The 19,206-nt window shown below is 43.4% G+C and overlaps 1 long non-coding RNA gene across 1 annotated transcript; it reads left to right on the forward strand.

Moving 5' to 3' along the window:
- The first annotated feature begins 654 nt into the window (after positions 1 to 654).
- LOC122204415 lies at positions 655 to 9,709 on the forward strand. The gene is made up of 2 exons (XR_006195655.1): positions 655 to 757; positions 9,398 to 9,709. It is a non-coding gene; the product is annotated as an uncharacterized LOC122204415 (long non-coding RNA).
- Positions 9,710 to 19,206: the final 9,497 nt, after the last annotated feature.

Genomic DNA, 19,206 nt, shown 5'->3' on the forward strand with positions numbered 1-19,206 from the left:
AGGCAACTGCTGGAAATGAATTATTTCTGGCAGTTATATTATCATCATTATGAAAAATAGAGGCAGCGTGGTTGGATCTACTTGTAATAATTTCCCAACTCTGGGCACAAACTTTTAGTGATGAAGATGTTTCTAGAAACTATGAAGATTTCCACCAGCCTTGTCATTGTGAGAATAGGCTATGAGAAAGCTTTGATCACACAGGGCAGCCACACTAACCGGGAGGGAGAGAAAGAAGTGTGACCTGGCAGAGGGGTTTAGGTGCAAGCTGGAGGAGATGCACCTAGTTGGAGAGTCAGCAATCCCAAGGGTCTAAAAGTGCAGGTGATACTGAATTAAGCAACGGTGCCAAAGTGAAAAGTGGGGAGAAGCGCGACCCCAAGGCACAGAGGGCTGCACTCTTACTCTGGCCAAATTGTCTATTTGTTGATTCATGGAAGTGCTTTGGCTGATAGCCAGGGATAAAAGGAAAGGACTCAACACCTGGAGAAGGGGGTAAGCGAGAGCTGAAAATGGCACAAAGACCATACATGGTCAGGGCAAGCTAAGTGATGTCATGGAAACAAATAATCCCCCAGCTCAGTGACTTAAAACCATGAAGGTTCGTTTCTTGCTCATACTATATATTCATTGCATACCAGCAAGAGGCTCAGCAAGAGGGTCATTCAGGGACCCAGGCTGACAGTGTGGTCACCATCTCAAATGTTGCCTGTCACCTTGCCTGAGAGAAAAGAGGATCCCAGGGTATTGTGCACTGGTAATTAAATGATCTATGCCAGAAGCGACCTACATAAATTCCACTTACATTGGTCAGAAGTAATTTCACAGCCCCTATACAATAGAAAGCATTACCTACAGAGTAGGTAGGTAGAGGACAGAGAACTGGAAATACTGGTGAATGGCATTAATGACTGGTGCAACCCCGTCCTTGTCCAATGGGGTGCTGAGACTGTTGTCCAAGTCAGTGCTGATGTCCAGGGGAGTTTGGGAGTATGGAGGATGGAAAATGGGAGGTGGGAGGGCAAGGCTGATCCTAAATATTTGAGACTGACCCCACAAAGTGGAGGTGGGGAGCCTGAGGTAGCAGAGAGGCATGTTACAGCTCAGTGGCCATGATAACTGCAGGCTGTTCCCCAGGTTGGGTCTGGGTCATGGGTCACTCAATCCCAGGTCCGTCCTCTCCCAACTGGGTAACTGAAACTACAAACATTCCTTTCTGCATCCTGATGGCTGCAGGTCCTCTAGTCCTTGTAGGAAAAGCCCATCAGAACATGTACCTGTGAGGAAATAGGGATGGGAAGAGTTGGGGAAGGGAGGAGGGGCAGACACACCTGGCTCTTGTTGTCCTTTGACTCAGAGAAATGCGTTTGTTTTATTTTCAATGATTATCATTGTAAGTCCCAAAACCCAAGGGAAAAAATATAAGGAAGAATTTTCTGAAGCTTTTGAAATCCCCAGATGAGTTCTAAGGGGAGGTAGAGAACTTTTGTTTGCTTAAGACTCTCGAGCAGTATTTCACAGTGTAGTTCAAGGCCACCTACATCTGAATCACCGGGGAGCTTGTTAAACATGAGGTTCCCTGGGCTTCTCCCCAGACTTACTCATCTGGGGATGAAGCCCAGAAATTTACATTTTGTTCCCCAGAAGAAATTTAGAGTTGGAGAATCATTGCTTTAAAAAGGGATAGGATTGCCATTGGGGTAGCACAAGTTGGTGCCCCTCAGAAACAGAAAAGGAAGCCCTTCTAGTTCTATGGTCTTATACTCCAGGGCAGCAGTTTAAAGATTCCAATGGATTCCACCAATTAGTCCTGTTGTTATTCTGGTTCATAACTGTATTCTGGCTCCCTTGTCTAAAACAGTTCCAACTTCCCCTAGCATTTGCCCGAGTCTGAGCTACCAGTTGCTGCAATGGGAAAGACAGGTGGCTGGGCCTGTGGGGTAGGGGGTCCGCTCTCTGCAGGAGACAATTACATGCTCTGTAAAGGACAACCATGGCTTGTCCTAAGCAACAGAGGGGAACTCTTGTCAACATTTTGAAAAGCTGGCGCCATGCTTGAAAGGGGCTGACGGGAGCCACTGATGGGTCTGGCTGAAAAACAATTGCTTATGAGGAGGATCAGTGTCAACTTTGAAGTGAGCCATGCTCGAATTAGCACCATCGTGGTAACAAGCAGAATGAGCAGGGCTGAAATGACATATTTAGTCAGGAAAGAGGCCTGTGTTTAAGGGAAGGACTCTTTCAAAGGAAACAATGCATGAGACTTGGATGAGAAGCTTCTGGCTCCTTGTTTGTCTGGCTTTTAACAACCTCAGCGAAGTTCACATTTAGTTGAGTGGCTCATTCCTTGAATTGAGTTAAGTGTGTAGCTTCTGTATTTCTATGGCAGATGGAACCTGCCCTTTCTGGATTGTTGTACAGGTTCCACCATTCACGTGCTGTGTCCTTAGGCATCATGGAGCCCCAATTTGCTCCTGAGTTTCCAAAGGCGGGATTCCATGCCTTCCCCACTGACTGAAGGGTCTCTACACAGCTCGAGGGGTGAAGTTCTCCTGCTCTGAAGGGATCACCTCCTTCACGTGCGTCTGCAGAGAGTGATGGTGGTGTTTTGGGTGGTAATGGTAGTAGAAAAGTTGAGTGAGCAATGATTTTGTCCTCTTCCCAACCTCTGCCCTCCTTGCTTCCCCCCATTGCTGTTCACTCTACCAGCAGCTGCCATTCACTAACTTCTCATCTCAGCTCCAAACTCCTTGATTTTCTTCATGTGAAGTTGTTCCTTTCTCTTCACAGAGCCTCTTGGGAAAAGCTTCTCATGGCCAAACCAGGGTTTTGAACTGGGTCTTCTGCTCCTCCCCAGCTCTGGGTGGGAGGTAGGAACTGGAACAGGAAGTTAGTTATTCTTCCAATTACATCTTCATAAGCCTTTGCTTTCTTGACTTCCTCATGTATAAAATGTGGGAATAATGCCTCCCTTTAAGGATAAGATTCAGTCTCTAAAAAGTCTAGCCCAGTGTCTGGCAAAAAAAAAAAAAATGATCATGTGATACATATTTCTTGAATTTAATCAGACTATTTTGATTAATTTTACAAATGATATTATTATGATAATGACTTTCTGTTTGGAAACAGCACTGATTTGGGCTCTGACATCAGTCACATTATGGATGTCACAAAAGGCAGGATTTTTATTCTATCTGCCGTATATAAAACAAACAGCTCTACTTGTCTTAATTTAGGGGTAAAGTGTTTTTGCCTCTTTCCTCTTAAAAGCATTCTTTAACGGAGCCCAAAGTACACAGTTAGAATCCACTATCCAGTTTGTAATTGAAATCAGGAGTCCATTATTAGCTTTCTGGATATACGCAGGCTGCTTATTTAATACTTCTCCACCCAGTTTCTCCTCGTTGGTAAGATGGGGACAACGTTCATCTTCCTGATGGTCATTTGTCAGCTGTGTTGTAAAGATGAATAAAAAGATCCCTCAAACACTTGCAATTCCTCAAAAGAAAATGTTGCCGTAGTAACCCAAAGCATTTCAGGTCTCGGTTCATTTTTGGAAAATTTTTCCAAAACTGGTTTCTGCGTGGGGGAAAAAGAGAGACATCACGTTAAAATCACCCATTCGGGTAACACCTGGCAGCTTATCTACAGATCAGGAATCACTTCCGGAAGGTTACAGAGCGCGTGTGGTGAGAGTTACTTGCAAAGAAAAAGCTTAGCACAGCTCCTCACGGCTCAGCCATCTGGCCAGCCCTCTTGCCCCACCACCCTTCTGTCGCTCACCTGGTGGAGGGCCTGCCCAGGGACAGCAGGGGGCAGGTCTGCAGGTCCAAGACTAGGCTCGTGCTGCAGCAGCAAGCACAGTGATCCAGCCATGAGACAGGATAGCCCATTAATTGGCTAATTTTGCTTATAATGTTTGGTCACTACTTGGCAGGCCCTGCCGTCTCTTGGGTGGTATTTACTTGGGCTCCTTTGGAGAAGTGGTCTGGTTTGGAATTGTTGTTGTTATTGTTGTTGTTGTTGTTGTGTGTGTGTGTTTCTAAGACATTTTTGGTTCCTTGTGAGCATTTATTAGAACTTGTGGAAGAGGAACCCATGGCTCTATCCCTTATTTGATGTTTTAGTTCAATGATGTCTGTCTATTTCTTCAGCATTTTGTCTCTCAAACCTTTTACAAGCCTTGGAAACATAGGGGGTTTTTTTTGACACAGTCCCCCCACCAAAACCAACCTAATCCCCAATTCTTCCTCCTTCAGTCCTAGCGAGGAAACAGGTCTCCTACTATCAACTTCAAAGTCTTTAAGAACTTCCTAATTGTCTACTCCCCTTCTCTTCCCCCCCCAAGAAAAGGGCATTCCCACTTTCTCTCTTTCTAGTCCTGTTCTAGAATTGCCTTTGTATTCCTCACAGTTTTCCCAGCTTCCTCTTTTACTCATCAAAGATTTTCTGAAATTCCATTTCCTTTGCTGTGACCATTCTGCCCGTCAGAGGGATGTTGGTGACTTCTCTCAACACCCAGTGCAGACGGTCTTTTCATTCTTCCAGTTCCCTCAGCTTTTGCATATTGAAGTTTCCTTAATTTACCTATTTCCCTAATACCTGCCCTTGGGGTGTGTGACTTCCCAGCCTCGTGGCTTTTCAGTATGCCAAGTCCTTAATGTCAGCTGTTGTCTTTACTTAACCTTGTCTACTCTTTCTATGGCTCCAGGTATTTGGGGTAATTTAATTTTCTTTCACAATGATGAGGAGCTCTGGTTTACAAATGGCAAAATGAGGTGCAGATAGATTCCTCAGAACAAATTAGTGGCTTGATTAGACATGGAGTTAATCTTCCAATGCATGAGTTATTTGGCCACATTCCCCAGAGTTTCTCATTTTTTTCTAGGTCCCACTATACATGTGCAGAAAAGACAGGAGGTTTTTTTTTTTTTAATTCTACGTTCGGCTCCATTTCCCCTACAAATGGGTGGGCATTTTATAAATGCTATATGATGAAAATGAAACCTCACCTTATAAAGAACAACAACATTTGAACCTTTATCTATTTTTTAAGCCTCTAATAAGCTCTCAGAATGTGACTTGTTTTTCTGAGGGAAATGATTTGGTTAATGGTCATTACGGTTCTTTTCAAGGATAAGACAGAGTCATTGAAACCCAATTCCTTTTGAAGCTATCCTTCCTAGTGAAATTGTAACTCTGGGGCCAGTGTGTGTGTGTGTGTGTGTGTGTGTGTGTGTGTGCGTGCGCGCGTGCGCACACATGCATGTCTTGGGGTCCTGGTGAGAAGAACCAAACTGTAAGCATCTTGGAGGAAACATTCATTGCTAAATTTGAACTTAAGAGCTCTTCCCTGAGCTCGAGTTTCACTGAAAACCCAGAGCATGGGCCAAATTCAGCGAAAGGCTTATTTGCAGTTGTGACCCTTGAGGGCTGGGCAAATTTGATAGTTCTTCAGGACTGATTTCTCGAGGACCCTGGGTCAGTCTGTGGGAGACGGTCTGGGTCCAATTAGGACTTGATGTGTGAGGAGGGTTTACCTGTGATCTAAAGGACACTTTGGCGGTCCTCTAAAGGGAAGCCACACGCATGCACACCCTCACAGAGACAGACAGACAGACATCCGAGTTACATAAGGTTTGCATGTGAGAGGCTTTTCCTACTATATTTCACTTGGATACTTTCAGGTTCAGAGAACTGTATTTAAAAAAAAAAAAAAGGATACTTTCTGTGGGAAATTCAGAAACCTGAAACAAAAAGAGAGACTGCTCTATATCCTCCCTGGGCTATGTTGGCCCCAGTTTTACTCATCTACTGGGGCCTTCTGGGTGATAGTCAGAAGGATGGTAATCACTGGTGCTCACTTTGGAACTTCAACTTGAAAGAAACATTTCTGACATAAATAATTTGCAAGCACCAGATCTAGAAAACCATAGCGTGGCTTCCCAATTATTAAACGCAGGCCAACACTCATGCGTGCTTTGCTCCATGAGATGCTTTTTACATAAAACAATTATATCTGCCTGTGTATCTTGTCACCAATCAAATCATTGCTTTGTGTTAAAGCAAGACAAATACAAGCCTGCATTCCTTGCACTGGGAAAAACCTAAGTGAATTATTCTGAAAATTTGATTGTGAGATATGCCTGCTCCATCTGAGAGACAGAGAGGGAGAGAGAGAGAGAGAGAGAGAGAGAGAGAAAGAGAGAGAGAGAGAGAGGCACAGTTGACCCTTTGTCCCTATAAAACCCCCACTGCAGTGGAATAAGCTTCTCACGTTTACTGATAAATGATGATAGAAAAGAATTAGGCAATTTCTACTTCTTAAAAAATAACCATGAAAAGCAACACAAAAACAAATCCCTCCCCCTCAAAAGAAACAGTGGGAGAAGAAATGTAAAATGATTTCCAAATAGCACGTTTGGTGAGGAATACAGAGTGGCCTCTTTCTCCCTCATGCCTCTGCGTGTTTTCCTCTTTGTTTTGACTCTGACCTCAGTTCTCCACATCTGGTATGATAGAAAGCAAGAAGACTGAATTCTACAACATGGCTGACATCTTAAAGGAAGTCTCAGTTACATGACAGAACTTTAGAAGAGCTTTTTCTACACTAGAGAGAAGATAAGGGGGAGGAAAGTAGGTGTGCGTGTGGGTCCGCTCATGCAAAATTTGTATCTAAAGACAAAAATCCTGTGTGTCTGGAAATAATTGAGACCCCACATGATACATAAATCACTGAAGGAAAATGCATAAACAACCCAGATAGCAACCGAGAAACAGATTAATGTAAAATCATATAATTTGGTGACACGTTGGCTTCTGCCTTCTTTTTAGGTAATGAAATCAAATGTTTGTGTAGTCTGGTTTCCAGGACATTCCCTTTCAAGTATCTTCAAAAACGTTATCTTATCTCTGGCTCACTCCCCTCTTAACCTTGGTCCGATGTCTAGGATAACGATGGTGAGTGCTCACATGATCCAGAAAGCAGTATGTTAACCGTACGGGGCTCAGAACTGTTCACGGGATGGAGACATGGCGTGTGAATACTCTGTGGTACAGCGGCAGAAAGGAGGGACGGAGGGCCTTTATGTTGTCTGATAATGCAGCTCTTTGAAACATTGCTGGCAGACTCTCTTCACATCATGTCACACGAGACAAGAACTGGGACAGGCCCTCTCTGCTTCTCGATTCATCGACCTGCCATACAATACAACAAACCGGCTTTTTCAAGGCCCCCTGAATGAAGGCCCGTGCCTGCAAGGGAAATTTAATTGGATTTCTTTATGGGTTGCAACAATCCAATGAAAAATTATGTAAGAATGGCATGATTCAGTTTCAGCATGCACTTGAATAATAATAGTTTTTTATTTATAACAAGAATTCTTTAAAAAATAATAAGAATTTTTAAATGAAAACACCCTGCACCAGCACTTTTCAGCTCAGCTAGACCAGGCAGCCCAACTTTATTCATGGTAGCTTGTGTTGTGTTGTGTCGTTGTCCCAGCTTAGAAAATGATTTTAAATGCATAGATTACATTCAGAATGGAGTCGGAGGCTTTCAAAGCACCTGGTTCGCCTTTCTGGAAGAATAATGTTGTCTTTAACAATGTCCCCTGCTTTGAACCCAAGTGCATTTGTGAATCCTGGAGAGGAAGAAAATGTCCATCACTCCGTCCATTCTTTGGAACATCTCTGTGACCTTCGAAGATTAAGTCCTCTGTCATGTTTTGACATCTCCAAATTGGTTGAGGCAGCCTTGGGGATTCTTTCTTATCCTCCTCCCGAAAGTGGGCAAGTGGCTAGTGTCTGCCTAAAAACTCCCTCCTTGACATTCCTTTGCTAAGGCCCTCCTTCCTAATTCCATGATTTGAGGTGTCCTTTTTGGCTCCCTGGGGTAAAAAAAAGAGCTCACTGCATTCACCTAAATCCACAAATTTTCACACAATTGAAATACAAGGTGGTCGATCATTTAGGCTCATGTCCTTTATGACCGTAGCTATCCTGTCATTTATTCATCAAATCACACACTCTTCCCACTGCCGAAAATACACCTTCTTCACCTAGTTTACCTGGACAACCCAGACTCTTCCTACAAGACTGGGTTCCAGCATCAACTCCTCTGTAAGGCTTCTTATACCCCTTCACCCATTCCAAAGAAAGTGCTTTCCCCTGCAGCTCCCGCTGTCCCTGTTGTGTACACACATACCTCTCCATTACTGTTCGTGTCACACTGTTAGCCATGGGCTAGGCTCTCACAGTAGACGGTGAGCTGAGTATGAGAGCCATCCGCCATATTTACCGTTGTATTCTCTGTACTTGGATACAGTACCTGGCACAAAACAGGAATTTAATAAATAGTTCTTAAGTGTATGAATGAATCGATGAATGATGAATGAGTTGATGAATGGGTAAAGATAAAATATGGGTAGCCCTCACATGCCCAGCCAAAAAGAAATCTATTTTTCCAAAGAAGCAGGAATAAAATGCAGGATTTTATACTCCCGAACCAAGGCCCCGTGATCAATTTCTATAGAAATAACAAACATCATACTCATTTATGTAGAAACAATATGCCTAAAAACTGTACAGTGGAAAGCTTTTAAATACACATAAATTGGTTGAACAGGGCACTCCAGTAACCAATCACTTGGTATTTGCATGATAGCTCATGATAATAATAGTGCCTGACATTAGTATGTGCCTTGCAGTTTTCAAAGTACGTTTTCATTCTCAATCTTGTGTTTATTCAGCAAATATTTACTGAAGGCCGGCAATGAGGTTATCACTCTGCTATGATGTGCTACCTTGAGCAAAATAGGCCTCATGAAGCTTACAGTCTAGGGGAGGAGGCGGATTTTAAGCAAATCATTGCACAGAAGATTTTAACCACAAAGAGTACTGCACATGAAAAGGAACAGAATAATAGGAGGGTTTCTATTACATTTTATTTTACTTGAGTTTTGTATTCTTGTGAAGACTGCAGATAAGTACCCATTATCATGTGTTATGTTGAAGCCAAAATGAACAAACTTTACCATGGCTAGTAAGAATGGAAGAAAGATTAGAATCCAGTTCTGCTTCCAAGTGGGGCTAGGTATTGAGGATGGCTTGAGTCTGAACTACACAAACTACTTTCTTGGGACACTCCAGAAATGTCTCCACTGAGCCAGAAGTGAGAGGGCCCAGCTTTGTGAATGGGAAGGACCTGGAGGCCAGAAAGCAGCCCTTACAGGAGTGTACCACACGTGGGAGGCTTAGTTGTCTGAGCGTGTTCGCGTGTGTGTGATGGGGCTGGTGTTGATGTCTTCTAGCCTCCTGTTATTGACATGACAATGGCCACCATTTGAACATTTATTACATGCTAGGTATTTACAATACGTCAATCTCTATTTTATAGGTCACCAAAAGGCAGGATGTCACAAGAGCCAGAGCTTAGAGAAATTAAGGAACCTGCTCAAAAGCACACAGCCAGAAGGTGATGGGACGGGGATTTGAACACAGTTCTGGGGCCTCAGAACCTGTGTATGCAGCTGTGCCTTCTGCTCTCTGACCTGCAGATCTCATGGTTTTATAAATTTGGCAGAGGCTGTCAAAAGAACTTTTCCACCATCTTTGGTCTTACACTGGAGCATAGATGTCAGAGGATTCCCAGGATAATCAGATTGGCTGCTTTTAAATGATGAAGATTAAAAATGGGTTTTAGACTTTGGTAAGAACTCTCTCTCTCTCTCTCTCTCTCACACACACACACACACACACACACACACTCCTGCTCTGCAGCTTGTCTTTCTAACTCCACTTTCTTGTCACCAAGAAGAGACCTCAAACGGGTTTGGGGCCTCTTTGACTTCAATGGAATCCACATGTGTGCATCTGGAGACAGCGTTTGGCTAGTGGGAAAGAAATGAATTGTCATTTTCAGTGACCGTAGAGAGAAAACTTGATCCAAGAGCCTCTTTTTACCATGGGAAGTAGCTTTGTTGGTAACAGTCCTAATCTTCTTTTTCAGCGGGTGAACAGGGTAATGATGCTTTTGGCCAAGGGTCATAGGGAGTGTGGCACGTGGGGGAATAGCTAAGCATTCACAGGAGGAAATGCAATCGCAGGCATTGTAAAACCGTTGCCATTCAACCCACTCCAACGTCTCCAGCCCTTCACATTTCAGTCACTCATAACTTTACGACAAATTCTCCTTTTGGGATAAAACTTTCCAAGTTCAGTCTTTGCTCCCTAGGGGTCAGCTTTTTATGGGAAATTTGTGCTAAATCAGCATAGCTCTGTTCAAGTTGGGGAAATACTAGACACAATACACTTTTCCTCCACCAACTTGAAAGGGATGGTCGGCAGGGAGCATCCCCTGAGGTTGCCGACTTGGGGACGTCTCTTGTTTCTAAAAGTTTCAGGCTTGGATACGCTCATAGTGATGATGAGAAACAGCATTGTCAGTTTCAGAAATTTCTGGATCAATGACAGAGCCAATAAAAGGATATTGTTGGGGAATGGAGACAAATGTGAGGGAGATTGGGAGGCAGTAAGCGAATGAACAAAGAGATAGTATAACACAGAAAATATCAATTGAAAGGGACTTCTCTGATTCATGGGGGGAAAGAAACCAATAAACTTTCAGTTTTAAATGGGAAAACATAATTCTAGAACACACCCATCTGTGCAGGCAGTCACAAGAGCTAGTCTCTTAAATTGGCTAGTTGACGTCTTCTGAGGATCTACCAAGAGTCAGACAGCACATGAAGCCATTGGCATTATGTTCCCTCATTCTCACCACAAGCCCTTATGGCAGAAATTACTATCCCCATTTTACAGATTTGGAAACAGAAGCTTGTTTGTTCATATAGCCAATAAATATTTGAAGAAGCTTTTCATAGAATTAAAATGGTGAACACAACCACAAAGTCCCCTTCTCAGGAAAATCACATTCATGTGGGGCAGGGCAGAGATAGGTAATAACAAGTTACATGCCAAGCAGCTATAAGGATGATGTAGAAAAATAAACCAGGTGTGAGATGCATCGGGGGCCAAGGCAGAGCTCCCTGATGAGGTGACATGTAAGCATAGCCAGGAGGAGAAGTGTTCTTCGTGGCTGAAGCACAGAGAACAAAAGAGAGGGTGATAAGACATGAAGTTAGAGGGCTAGTCAACAGCAAGATCACACAGGGTTTTGTGGGCCTTGAGAAGGCTTTACATTTTATTTTAATTGCAAAAGCAAGGAACTGGAGGGCGAGGGAACAGCACACATTCGACTGCTATAATAATAGAAGAAGATGGAAGTCTAATTCTCTCTCATGCAATATCCAGAGGCAGGAGGTCCAGAGTTGTTAGAATGGCTTCCCTGGAGCGTGATGATGGACATCAGCTCACCAGCAAGAAAGAAGAGAGGGAAGCAGAGGAGCCTCTGCTTCTCTAAACAAGTGGCATTGTACATGTCGCTTCTGCTCATGGACTACGTGCTCCAACCTAGTCACATGAGCACACCAACTGCAATGGAAGCTAAAGACAGAATCTCCAGTCATCACCAGATAAAGTTTGGAGGGTCTGTTATTAAGGGAAGAAAGGGAGAGTGGATGTTGGGGGACAGCTAGGATTCAGTCACAGAAGGTTTTGACTAGAGGAGTAACATGGTCTGACCTTATGTTTTTAAAAGACTGCCCTAAACATTGGCTTGAAAAATCATCTGGTGGGGCAGGAATGGAAATAAGAAGCCTAATTAGGAATGAATTTTAATAATCCAGATAATGAATAATGATGGCACATTCTAGGGTGACAGGATTAAAGATGTTGACGAGTGTCCAGATTCTGGGTATATTTAAAAGTAAAGCTAGAAAGATTTCCTGATGGATAAAAAAGTGAGGTCAAAGATGACTCTGAAAATTTTTAAATTTTTTTTTAACGTTTATTTATTTTTGAGACAGAGAGAGACACAGCATGAACAGGGGAGGGGCAGAGAGAGAGGGAGACACAAAATTGGAAGCAAGCTCCAGGCTCTGAGCCATCAGCCCAGAGCCTGACGCGGGGCTCGAACTCGCGGACCACAAGATCGTGACCTGAGCTGAAGTCGGACGCTTAACCAACTGAGCCACCCAGGTACCCCTGAAAATTTTTAACTTGAATACTAAGAGAATGGACTTAACATTTACTGAGATGGGTAAGAGTGGGTAAAGGGCAGGTTTGGGGTGAAATTAAGAGTCTGGTTTTGGACATATTAAGTATGGGATGACTATCAATCATACAAATAGAAATGTCTGAAAGGAAGTTAGAATTGGACCCTCACATTTGGGAAGAAGATCAGGGCTGGACATTTAAAGCCACAGTCGCGATAGATAATGACCTTGGTATACCTAAGATCCCTATACACACATCTGTCTTATGATAAATCCTCTGCTTTCTCCACTAGGCCACAGTAGCAATCTGACCCTCCATCACCTGGGAACTGCTGGTCTACCTCTTCAGACCTATTGCTATTGCTCCTCCCTTCTTCTTCTCCCCCTACACCTTGCTTCAACTTTAATTTGTACTTTAATTTAACTTTAATTTCTTTCTTTCTAAAGAAAGAAAACAAAATATGTTTGAGTCCAAGAGAGAGACTACCCAGAAATCTGTGTCCTAAGGGCCAGAAACCCTAAAAGGTAATCTAAAGAACATGAGATGAGAAACAGAGCTGAGATGGAAAGCTGGTGGACTGGGGTCACCAGATAAAAGGAGTCATGAGTCTTTGAAAGAACAAGTCATAGATAAAACAGTGGGGTGAGGTGGCAGCTGGGATGGGTGGTTGAAGTTGTCAGGAGAATAGAAGGAGGAATACTGCCAGAGCCCAGGAAGTTAGATGAAGAGCTTCTGGGACCATGTCTTTGAATGTGCGGAAAGTGTAGGGCTAACCTTTAGTTCAGAGCTCTGTTTACCAAGTCAAGACAGCTGCTTAAAGGAGCTGTTCATGGTACAGCTATTAAAAGCAGCTTTTATAAAGATATCATGGGGGCCTGGGAGAGCCTTAAAATAAATTTCCTTTAATTTTCACCATCTCTTTGTTTCTACCAAGACTTAAAATAAATTTCCTTTAATTTTCCTTATCTCTTTGTTTCTACCAAGACTACATTAGCTGAAAAAGAGCATGATTCCAGAAGAACAGGGAAAGTTGAGAATGCTATCATTAAACTTTGCTTCTGTGGTCTTTCAGATGAAGGTGGAACTTCTCTAGGCCAGAGTCACCCCAATCAAACATCTCCAGATAGGTCATGTAGGTGGGTGAAGTGGGCTGGGTGCAGCTCCGGTGAACTGGAGAGAGTATCCTGGTCTAAAGAGGCAGCGATTAGATGGCTTCAGCCCTGCAGAATGGGTCTCAGTGTTACCAGATCTTCTCCTTCCAAGGGAAGCCAGAAATGTGGGTTTTTAAAGCCAGAAATCTGATTTCTGAAACTTCGGCTCTATGAAAGACATTGAAAATGAATTAAAAAATAGGCCAAAAACTGACAGAAAATATTTGTAAAACACATACGCAGTAAAGGATGTGGATTCCAAATCCACAAAGAACTCACCAATAAGAAAATGAGCAACCCAATTAAAATGGGCAAAAGACCTGAACAGACACTTCAGTAAAGAAGATACACAGATGACAAATACGCATATAAAAATATGCTCGACATCATTATCACTTGTGGAAACTGTCAATTAAAACAATAATGAGGGTGCCTGGGTGGCTCAGTCAGTTGAGTGTCTGACTTTTGATTTTAGCTCAGGTCATGATCCCAGGATCGTGGGTTTGAGCCCCGTGTCAAGCTCTCTCTAAAAAAAAATAAAAAATAGGGGTGCTGGGTGGCTCAGTCAGTTAAGTGGCCGACTTTGGCTTAGGTCATGATCTCGCAGTTTGTGGGTTCAAGCCCCGTGTCTGTCTCTGTGCTGACAGCTAGCTCAGAGCCTGGAGACTGTCTTTGGATTCTGTGTCTCCTTCTCTCTCTCTGTCCCTCCCGTGCTTTCTCTCTCCCTCTCTCTCTATCTCTCAAAAATAAATTGAAAAAAACATAAAAAATAAAAACAAAAAAAACCAACAATGAGATACTACTACAACCTATTAGAATGGGTAAAATCCAAAACACTGACAACACCAAATGCTGGTGAAGATGTGGAACAATAGGAGTTCTCAGTCATTGCTGGTGGGAATGCAAAATTGTGTAGTCACTTTGAAGATAGTTTGGCCATTTCTTACAAAGCTAAATATAGTCTTAGTATGTGCTCCAGTAATCATGTTCCTTGGTATTTATCCAAATTTGTCAAACACTTATGTCATACGAAAGCCCACAGATGGGTGTTTATAGCAGTTTTATTATAATTGCCCAAACTTGTGAGCAACCAAGATATCTTTCAGCAGGTAAAGGAGTAAACAAACTGTGATACATCTTTCGTGTAGAAAGAAACAGCCATCAAGCCATGGAAAGACATGGAGGAAACTTAAATGTACATTGCTAAGTGACAGAAGCCAATCTGAAAATGCTACATACTATTTGATTCCAACTATATGACATTCTGGGAAAAAAAGCAAAACTACAGAGACAGTAGGAAGATCAGTGAATGCCAGGGGGGGTTAGGGAAAGGGAGAGATGAATAGGCAGGGCACAGGTGATTTTTAGGGCAGTGAGACTATTCTGTATGATACTACGATGGTGGGAACTTGACATTGTGTATTTGCAAAACCCATAAAATGTGCAACACAAAGAGTGAACCCTAATGTGAACCGTGGACTTTAGTTAATAATCATGCATCATTATTGATTCATCAATTGCAACAAGTATATCACACTAATGCAAGGTGCTAATAATAAGGGAAATGGGGGCAGAGCAGAGAAAGGATGGAGGAAGGAGTCAATATTTAGAAACTGTACTTTCTACTCAATTTTTCTGTCACCGTAAAACTGCTACAAAAAATAAAATCTAGTAATTAAAAAACTCTTGATTTTGAAAATTTGGCTGCTATTTCAATATTGAAGGAAAATAAAACCATTGTATAGGTCAGGAGAAATTCATTTGTAAGCCGACCGTGAGCTGCTTGATTTTACTTCTGCACCATGTGCCTGTGGCAGCCCCAAGGTCACTGCCATCAATACCAGGCTCCATGGGACACAGCTCGAAGACACGGACCACTCCAATCTCCTGTCTTTAAAGAGGAGGAAATGGAGGCCCATAAAGGTAAGGTGACTCATTCAGGGTGACCTGGCTCATTGGTGACAGAGTTAAGAGTGAGATTCTAGCTTCTTCTCCAACATGCCTTTCCTAAGGCCTCAAGCCCTCAGCTTCATCATTGCCTAATGAAAAAGAAAGGGCCAGGTGGGCTCATTTTCACAGAGGCAAATGTTGAATCATTGAGGCTTGGACTTGGAAAAGGGAAGACAAAAATGGATTGGAGAGATTAGCCAAACAGAGAAGGGAAGCTGTGGACAAATGCATCAAGACTGACCTCAAAACTACTTCACTGCCATTGCCTCGCTGGAATCCCACCTGGAAGCCACTTGGAGAACTGTGTGTAATGGCTCATCTGCTAGACTTCCCGGGCTGGTAAATGGTTGGTTCTGTCCTAAAACTTGGCCCTTTCTTGAAAAAATTCTGAAGACTACCTTGAAATATCACCTTCAATGGCTTGCTAAACCCTCCATATGTTCAAACTCCTCATAATCAGTGTCCCTGAAGACAAGCCTTTGCCTCTTACAGGATCCAGTTAGAATGGAAAATCATCCCTGAGTTGGAAAAGTTACAGACCCCTTATCATCCTTTCCCCAGATAAATTTAGTGGAGGGTGATAGGAAGAGGGGCGCTGACATCTGTTGGGAACTTAGCCTCAGTGTACTCAGTCTCATTCCCACAGCCCCACAATGAGTTGGTAAATGAATCCTGGATTACAGGGGAGAAAATGAAAACTCACCATAGTGATGCGAATATCTGAAATCTCGCAGCTAACTTGTGGACCCACATCTCAAGCCACCCTGGTGTCACCAATTGTTGCCACTTGCAGGTTGGATTAGGTCACCACCTGGCACCAAGCAGGGCCCTCTTCTGTTACTCAACTCTGAATGTGCTAATGATGGATCTTTAGGATTGAGAGGGAAAATTCAAGGATCTGCTAGTGGAGTTCCTCCTTCCTAGCTCCTCGCTGCTGTCCTTTGGTAGAGAAAGATCCAATCTTCTGGCAGGAAGCTTCCTGCAAGGCCATGATTACACTTCATTTTTGATCCTGGTCATAGATTGGGAAGGATGTATGAGTGTGTGCTGAAGACACTTGGGCGATGCTGAGGATTTGGGGGGAAGAGAGCATAGCATTTATGGAGTGCCTGTGAATGGAGTGCCTATCTACCATTACTGAGCACTAAGGGTCCATGCCACGAGTTATTTCATCCTCACCACCACCTTGCAAGGCAGCGTAAGCCCTATCGCCACAATTTCATAAGACAAATGAAGAACCTGGAGGTTAATTTTTTGCCCAAGGTCATGTAGGTCCTAAATGATAATGCTCGGATGTGAACTTAGGATATGGGACTCCCAACCCTCTACCGTAATGCCTCCTTGGCACCTACCAAGTAGACTGGGTTGGTGTTTTGGTGTCTTGACTGTGTGATTGAACCCATGAGGCAGGAGCAGTTGGTTACAAACATCTGTGGTCCGGCATCCTGGCTTCATCATATACCAGTCACTTAGCACCTGTCTGCCTGAGTTTCCCATCTGTAAAATGGGACTAATCGTACCGATCTTGTAGGGTGACTGTGAGGTGATATGCATAAGGAACCTAGCTCTTTTTTCCCCAACTTAATGAAAGAGAAGAATGAGTTTCCGAGAGATTAAGTCACTTGCCAAAGATCACACAGCTGGTGAGTATATTGCCTTCTTGGACAGGAGGGAGAGGGGAGCTGGGGGCTGCTTCTGAAATGAATGTAATTCACTCTAAAACGAATGTAATTTGGACACTAAATGCAGTGGAGAGCATCGGCCTCTAATAGAGAAAATATGATTTAGTGGTTGGTTTTTAAACTAAACAAATTTACTGTGGTCTCTAAATGAGTCTCATGACAAGAACAAAACATTTCTTTTGCCCCAGATTACCAATATCACATGTTAAGGAGAGAAAACCAGATGGCTCTTAAGCTGGTGTCGGTAGAAATATATATAGGTGGGTTGTTTTTTATAGCTGTTGGCATATAAAATAAGTCATTATTCTAAATAGAAAAATATTGATGATGTCATCGAGGCCATTGAAAGACACATCAACCTGATCTGATGAACTGGGAAATCAATAGATACTTTCCAAACAAGATGACGTGCCTTTTTAATTGGTTGTGTGAGTGTGATATACTGTATACTGCAAAGTTCAAAGTTAATTCTCCCTGGTTTGGGGTTTTGATTGCCGTTTCTGTACGCAGGCACTTTTCCATCCGCTTAGTGTACTATTAACAGTAATAAGAGTCATGCGTGTTTCATCCCAACAGGGGCAAATTTATCGTTATGTCTGCCAACGACAGAATAAGATGGCATTGCTACCTACTTCCCGGGTGGTCATGGGATAGCTGGTGTGGGCTTGGTCGGCCTTTAATGCATGGGACATCAGCCAAAGAATGTCCCATTTGCTGTGGGATGTTATGTTAATCAGAGGCAGGCGAGTCAGTAGCTAATCCAGTCAATTCTGGTGGTGGTGTCTCTGAGCAATTGCCCTGGCCTCAAATGCAGCCCAACTGATCCGTGGAAACACATCCTTGTCCTTGAAACACCTTGTGGGAAAGGGCTTGAGGTCAGGGTTTAAGATCAAGTGGAGGTGGAGTCTTGCTGCTGTTGTCACATGGCTTCTTTTGAGGCCTGTGCAGTGTTTTTCTGATAGGCAGCTTTCCAAGAAGCAGGCTTTGGTAAACACTTAAAGGGTTTGCCCCAAAGGACTTGACATCCCTTTATGTATTTCTTGGTGCCTTTTCTTGATTTGCTTGGGGTAGATTTCCTTTGGGAAAGTGGCTGCAGGTCCAGAGAGGCCCGCAGGAGGGAAGACAAGAAGATTCTGAAAACTGCCCATGAAATTAGTGCTTCTAGAACCTTAGAAAATGGTTAGTTCTTTCTTTGTAGGCACGGAGGAATTTCAGCTTATAGTAGAAACGAGAAAAGTGGGTCGAATGAATATCAAGCTGATGAAAAAAAAATTTTTTTTAAATATTTGCATTGCAGCATGGTGTTTGGGTGACAATAGAAAAGAAAGTCAAATAACTCAATATTCTGAAAACTGTTCTCTGAAATACCCACATTTTGGAGAAAACAATACATAGAATAAAGGGAGGAAAAGTCTGAGAAAGGATTGAAACAGAGAAAGCAAGGAAGGGGGATTGAGAGACATGGAAGGAGGCGACAAGAATAACTAGGAAACCCCACACCGGAATCTTAGTCTCCACACCTATCCGCAATATCACGGTGCTCTGTCCCAGCCACAGGAAGAGTTCCCACTGAGCAGGAACCAAGCGTGTGAAAGCATCCGCTCACACGCAGAGGAACATGTGGTGTTTCGGGCCCCTCTACATGTCCTTGCCATCTCTGGGTGATGCCCAGTTGTCTCGCTCAGGAGCAAAAACAGTAGGCACCCAATTGTTGTCATGGAAGGAGAGGGTGGGAGTCTGATTGGAAGCAGTGGGGACAGTGGTATGTGGAAAAGTGAGAGGTCAGACCGCAGCCAAGTGTGTGGGCTGGGAGGTAGGCCTAGACACTCCCATGCTCTCTTAAGAAGGTTTTTCAGCCTCTGCAGAGGGTCCATGCACATGGAGTACTCGCATTAGAAGAGAAAGCAGCTGTCATGCTCCAGACCAACCCCATATTTACAATGACCAACACTGCCTGAGATTTACAAGGCTGGCCCTTCAGATGGAAGCTCCTAGGAACACACACCAACCTTGAAATGGACTTGGTTCATCACTCCACACCTTATCACCTCGTCATCAATCAGAATGACATTTTTTATGGTTGTCTTTCCAGTCCAGGGTCAGCGATCGGGCAGCTGGGCTTCTCTTGTTTTCCTTCTTTCTGAGAATGTTAGGTGACCTCGCTGCATTCTTTCCCACCACACCTCCTGGAGGATTTTTTTCTGCTTACTCTTGGCTGGGCTGCTGATTATTGGTGCACAGTCCTTGTTGTGAAGGTGAGACCCATCCTAGGGCCTCTTGTGGCCGGGTCTCATCTTAGTTCAACC

This window comes from Panthera leo, chromosome D4 (assembly GCF_018350215.1).
Source record: "Panthera leo isolate Ple1 chromosome D4, P.leo_Ple1_pat1.1, whole genome shotgun sequence".
NCBI lineage: Eukaryota > Metazoa > Chordata > Mammalia > Carnivora > Felidae > Panthera > Panthera leo.